The sequence below is a fragment of the Chinchilla lanigera genome, unplaced genomic scaffold (assembly GCF_000276665.1).
Source record: "Chinchilla lanigera isolate Chin_1 unplaced genomic scaffold, ChiLan1.0 scaffold00102, whole genome shotgun sequence".
NCBI lineage: Eukaryota > Metazoa > Chordata > Mammalia > Rodentia > Chinchillidae > Chinchilla > Chinchilla lanigera.
The window spans coordinates 3,824,347-3,831,109 of NW_004955503.1; positions in this window are offsets into that span (position 1 = coordinate 3,824,347).

Below are 6,763 nucleotides of genomic sequence, written 5' to 3' on the forward strand. Positions count from 1 at the left end.
TGATATTCATATATATATATATATTCACTACTTAAATCTTTCTTACTTCCTTTTTCTCACTGCTCTTTTCCATCTCCAGCATTCCTAGATTCCCTTCCTATTACCAGAAAATCTGATTTTTTTTCCTTTCATCTATGTTTTATACTGTTCTTTAAATTATTTATGCTTTAGATTTCTCATATAAAAGGAACCATGAGATATTTAATCTGAATCTGATTTTAAAATAAAAAACAATTTCTAAATTAATTCAGAAGAAACAAAAGAATTATGATGGAATTTTTAAATGTTTAAACATGAATCATAATACTGATAAACATACCATAATCAAAATTTTATGTACAGCAAATATGACAACACATTTCTCCATATCTCAAGATGCAATTTTCAAGGCCATCCTTATGCTTATTTCCATCTTCACATTTTGCTACAGTTGATTACCACCCTTTTGGAAGCTTATGGCTTTTTCTTTTTCTTTTTTTCATTGTTTCTCACTGAACATCAGATTTTCTGATGTTCATCTCTGGTTTTATCTTGTTTGTGAAGATTTAATTCCAGCTGGCTTCCTAATTTTTTTCTCATTTTACTTTTGTATTCCAAAGTAGTTGGTAAGGCTTTTGAGTCAGTGGATACCTGGACTTACTTATATACTTCACATTTTCCATATCATATTGATATGCACTATGCCCCTTACATCTCTTTGTCTCTTTATGGCTAGGCTTTGTAAATGATTTATAAAATCATCTAATGCTGTACAATGAGCTATCATTACAGTAGAGTTTAAAATATTACGTCATGTGAGAATACTGCTGCAAAAGTCTACTGATGTTCTGTCTTGCTTCATTTTTGTTCAAAGCCAAATTTGTAACTTTAGGAATTTATATTTTGTGCAAACTGAAGGTCTTCATTTGAACATAACAGCTGTATTTCTTGCTGAAGAGACCATTACCAATGTTAGTTTTCTGGAAGAATGCAAAAATGTGTTTACAATGACTGAAGTGACAAGAAATATATAACCAGAATCAGATTAAAGCAAAGACTTTAATCAGTTAAACATTTTACACATTTTGTAATTTCTTCCAGTATATTCATAATGGACCAGTACTCTTGACAGGTGGAAGTGTTTGAGGACCATTGAACACTGAATTTTCTAAAGTATTGCAATTACAGAAACACCTGTGTTAATTAACCAAGTACTGATTTACTATGAAAATATCCAATGTGTTTACCAGCACTCCATAATTGAACTTCACTTTTGATAGTTGTAGTGAATTTAAAATGTGTAAATGGCAGCTTATTGTCACTCAAAATTTATACCTTAGAAATTGGTAAGAACTATTCCTCTTCCTATTAAATGCATATGAAAGCAAAGGTGAATAAATCCTGAGTCCCTTAAAAGAAGCTTTCTTTGCTCTCTGATAGGTAACTGAATAAGAAACAAAACAAAACCTTAGTCTCTTGTTTGTCTCATTAGTGATTTTAGAATTGGTTTGTAAGATTAGGTTACTGTAACCATACCTAAAGATGATCCAAAATGGTAAAGAAAAACTACCTCTAGAGCAAAAATAATAAACCCTTGATAACAATGAAATGAAGTTGAATTGCAATCATAGTCAGTAGCTTGTAAGTAACATTAAGTAGATATAGAGGGATTAATACCTTTCAAATGAAAAAAACCAAAGTAGATGTGGAAAGAAAACTATTTCCATGTTCTTGAAAGCACATTAAAATGTAATTTTAAACTTTTGCAAAATAATACTGTACTAAAATAACATTATGGTGGCCTTTGAGTGTAGGAAATAATGTTGATTAAACATAATAGAGATTTTTCTATAGCTTCTCATACAGTAGATTTTGGCATCTTTTGGAAAAGGACAAGATTGTTTTTGCCTATAAGCAAACATACCACAATAGTTTAACAGACTGAATCAGGCACGTTCAGGGTGATGTGACCATAGACCACAATAGTTTTGGAGAGTTTTTAAAATTCTGTAAATTAATTAATTTTCTCATATCGTAAATCTCTTTTGTGTGTGTTTTGGCTAACAATAGTCTCAGAAATACATTTTGTCACTCTTAAACTGAGCCAACTAAATATAAGTAGCAAAATTCTATGAAAGAAAATTAACTGTAGACAAGACAGCAAACAAGTTAAACTTCAGATCCCTTTGCTTCTGGCATTTTTTTCCATAGTCTACCTTGCATTGTAGAAAAAGGGAAAATAAAAGTATAAATTCAGCTGTAGCTGAAACATAAAATATACAAGAATAAGTTTACATTAATATAGCTTTATGTATTAAAAAAAAGAGAAGACTTGATTTAAAAAAGTACATGCAGGCTTGAAAACAATTACTGCATATAAGAAGTTTACCAAAATATATAATGTTTTATAAATGCACCCACAAACACAGATCCACAACTTGCGTAGAAGATTGTTTTCCTCCACTGTTAAGACAAGATGGGTAGCTAGAATGGAAATGCCTGGTAATAGATCAAAAAGTCAGATTATATATTCCAACATTTGTAAAAGCCGACTGTAGCATATATCTCCCAAAGAAGTATTTTTTAATTAAAAAAACAGAAGGGAAGACTATGAAGTAACAGGAAACATGTACTTATTCCAGGTGGATAATTTTCCAGAAGGTACTGTGAATATTGGGGAATGGAGGTAGGAAGATATATTAGCTACCTAACTTCACGTTGATGACTTATACAAAATGATCACAAAATTTCATTGTTGTGCAGCATATGTTCATTGGGCATGGGCCTTGGTTGGTTTTCTAAGGCTTTGGTTGATTTAGGTTTGGATCTTTCACATCTAGGAGTTGGTTGGCTCTCTACTTATCTAAAATGATGTGGACAACTTGGTTTTGTTCCTTACATTTAGCATCATGCCATCATGCCATGTTCTAATGGCAATAAAGGGAAAGGAGAGGCTATACCCAATCATAAAGTAATCAAAAACACTCTTATATCATTGTCATTAATATCCCAAACAAGACCATGTAACAAAAATCCAGAGTTAAAATAGGAGACCTTGAAAAATAACATGGCAAAGGGCCATGGGTAAAATAAGGTATATGGCTATTTTTGTAATCTACTATAGAGTTTTGGGGGAAGAAGATACCACACTATGCTCAACTTTTTAATTCAAAGTAAAAAAAATAGTCATCAAACTTCTACAGTGATAAAGCTTTAGTAACTGAAAATGCTTATAATCTTAGCTGCACAGTAGTTCAAGCTCAGAATAATATCTCAGAGCTCTGAGCCAGTGTAAGCTCTGTTCCAATGGCTGAGGAAGTGGGAAATGGGAAAGAAATAGAATGATCACTGGCTTTGAAGACTCCAACCACAAAAGAATGCTTGTCCTCTATGCTTATATTTCATCAACCAAAGTACGTCATATGGTCTCCTGTAAGTTCAAAGGGGCAGAGATGGAAAATCAATCCAACATGTACCAGAAGGAACAGAAATATAATATTTGTGGATAACACAAAGAAATGTACATTTTGACCTGGAGGGTTATTCTTCCTTTGTGTATGGATAGTTCTTATTAAATAATATTTTTGTCTTTAATATTTTATTTTATTAACATGCATTCATTGTACATATTAATAGACTTCAGTGTGATACTTCATTACAGGACACATTAATCAAATAAATCCTCTTCATTACTCCTAAATTCTATGGTGGGCGAAATAGTTCAGTGGCACAGCACCTGCCTGGCAAGCACAGAGTCCTGAGTTTGGATCCTGGCAATCCCCCACCAAAAAAAAGACTTCATCCCAAATTCTAGTAATCACTATTCCATATCCAGATGGTTTTAGCATATGAGACAGAGCAGGTAATATTTACCTTTCTAGGTCTGCCTTATTTCATTTAACATAACATCCTCCAGTTCCATTCATTATTCTGAAAATGACAGGATTACATTCTTCTTTGCAGCTAAGTAATATTCTCATATACATCTTATATGCCACATTTCCTTTACTCATCCATTGCTGGACACCTATGCTGATTCTGTATTTTAGCTAATGTAAATAATACAATAAAAATGGCCATATACATAACTCTTTGATATGCTAATTTCATTTTCTGTGTATATACCTGAAGTGGGATTGCTAGATCATATGGTAGAACTATTTTTTTCACAACCCCTACACTGTTGTCCATAACGGTTGTTCTAAATTACAGTCCCAATAAAAGTGAAATTCTTCATATCTTCTGTATTATTTATTTTTGAATATTATCCATTCTGATGAGGGTGAGATGATATTTCATTGTGATTTTAATTTGCATTTTCATGATGATTGGTAATTCTGAGCATTTTTAATCATTTGTTAACAATTTCTCTTTTTTGACAAATATCAATTTTATTGATTTACCCATTTAAAATTAAGTTATTTGATTTTTTATGATTTGGTAGTTGTTTGTATATCTTGCATATTAACCTTTTGTCAGATGAACATATCACAAATAAATTGTCTCACTCTCTAGATTGTCTCCTTGCTGTGTTGATATTTTCCAAAGCTTTTCAAAAGCTCTTAGTGGATGGGGCTGGGGATTTAGCTCAATCCCCAGGCAAAAGCGCCTGCCTGGCAAGTGCAAGGTCATGAGTTTGGTTCCCGGTACCGGAGAAAAACCAAAAAAAAAAAAAAAAAAGTTCTTAGTGGAATGTAGTTCCATTTGTTCATTTTGTTTTCTTTTTTATGCTTTCAAAGCCATATTCCAAAAATTGTAGCCTATATCAACGTCTTGATGTGTTCCTCATGTTTTTTTCAAGTTGCTTCATAGTTGCAGGCTTTAGATTCAGGTATTTGTTTAATAATGAGTTACTTTTTATACAGGCTGGCAGATATCAAATTTCACTTTTCTTTAATGCCCTGTACTGCCTAAGGTACTAGAGCAGGCAGTCCACAAACTGCTGATACCATGGTTTCCATCTGGGTTTGCATGCACCCTGACCTCCCAGAGGTCACAGAAACAGGCAGTCCATGATCACCACAAGTGCAGTCTGTGTCTGGCTCTTGCACATGCTCCGAGCTGCCTGGAAACCCAGGATCAGTTGGTCCATGATCCACTGACATCATGGTACTCAGCTGAATGCTGGGAGAATCAGGTATTCCCCATCTACTTCCTGGGGACAGAGCAGGTGACTCATGACCCTTCTGCCATTATACTCTGTGTTGTCACCCTCTGTGTGACCGGTGCAAACAGCAGAATCTGACTCAGAAGGCCTACGAACTACTAACATTGTGGTTTATGTTTGGGCCCTCCCTGAGTGTGCCCTGTGCAGCCTGAGGTGCTACAGCAGATGGTCCACAAAATGTTAACACTGCAGTTCATGTGTGGGCTTTGCCCAAACCCTGACCTCCTGGAAGTCACAGAAACAGGCGGTGCATGATTACCACCAGTACAGCCCATGTCTGGCTCCTGGGCACCCCTTGAGCTGCCTGGAGACACAGAATCAAGTGGTCCATGAACTGTTGATGCTGAGGTTCATATCTGGGCTCTTCCTGCATACTGAACTGCCTGGGGACACAGGACTAAGTGGTCCATGATCATACATCCAGGGAAGCCCACTTCTGGGTCATATGGAGTCCCTGAGCTGCCAGGGAACACTGGCCAACATCGCGGTTAGTGTCTGAGACATGGGAGAACTAGGTACACTTCACCATCTGCCAGAAGGCCCTAGATTAAGCAGAGCATCTCAGCAGATAATGAGGGGCAAGCCTGACCACCAGGAAAATTGGGGAAACCAGCAACATTTGCTGAGCTGCCAGAGAAGAGGGAGACTGAGCACTCTGCCTTCAGGATCAAGCACAACAAGACAAAAGACTAAAATGCAATATCAGAACTCCACTCTACTCAGAATAAGTCCAGGATACAGTGACATAGGAGAACTTAGTAAACGCACACCTGAAATTGCTGATATGATTGCAATGGAAGTAAAGAAACAACTCCATCAGACCATAGAAGATATCAGATCAGAAATAATCTCACAGGCAAAAAAGAAATGACAAAAATAATGAAAGAATTGCTCAGCACATTTAAAGAAGACATATATAAAAAATAGATGAGCATAGAAAACTGATGGAAATGAGGAATGAACAGGAATGCATGAAAAAGATTCAAAGAGATATTCAGGAAATCAAAACTTCCATTGAAAGCTGGCAAAACCAATTGAATGAAGCTGAAGATAGAATTTCAGATCTTCAAGATAGCAAGGCAGCTAGTGACCCTGAGAGAAAGAATCTCTTAAAATTCACAAAGAACCAGGAAAAATCAATTCAACAGCCACAAGACTAGACAGAGAGAAATAACATAAGACTAATAGGAGTCAATGGGACAGCAGGAGGCAACACAAATGACATAAAAAGAATATTTTCAGAAATAATAGCTGAAAATTTCCCCAGCAAGGAAAAAAAAATCTGATGTACAGGTAAATGAGGCATACACAACTCCAACTAGTCATACCCAAAATAAAACTATACCCAGACAAATATTAATTAAGATCCCAGAGATCCAGCAAAGAACAGACTGTTAAAAGCTGCTAGAGAAAAGAAATGGATCACCTACAAAGGAAAGCCCATAAGTATCACAGCAGACATCTCAACACAAACCATCCAATTGAGAAGAGCATGGAGTGAAGTATAACAAGTCCTGAAAAAACTAGCTTCAAACCCAGAATGATGTATCCTGAAAAACTATCTTTCAAATTTAATGGAGAAATGAAATATTTCCACAACAAAGAACAACTAAAGAA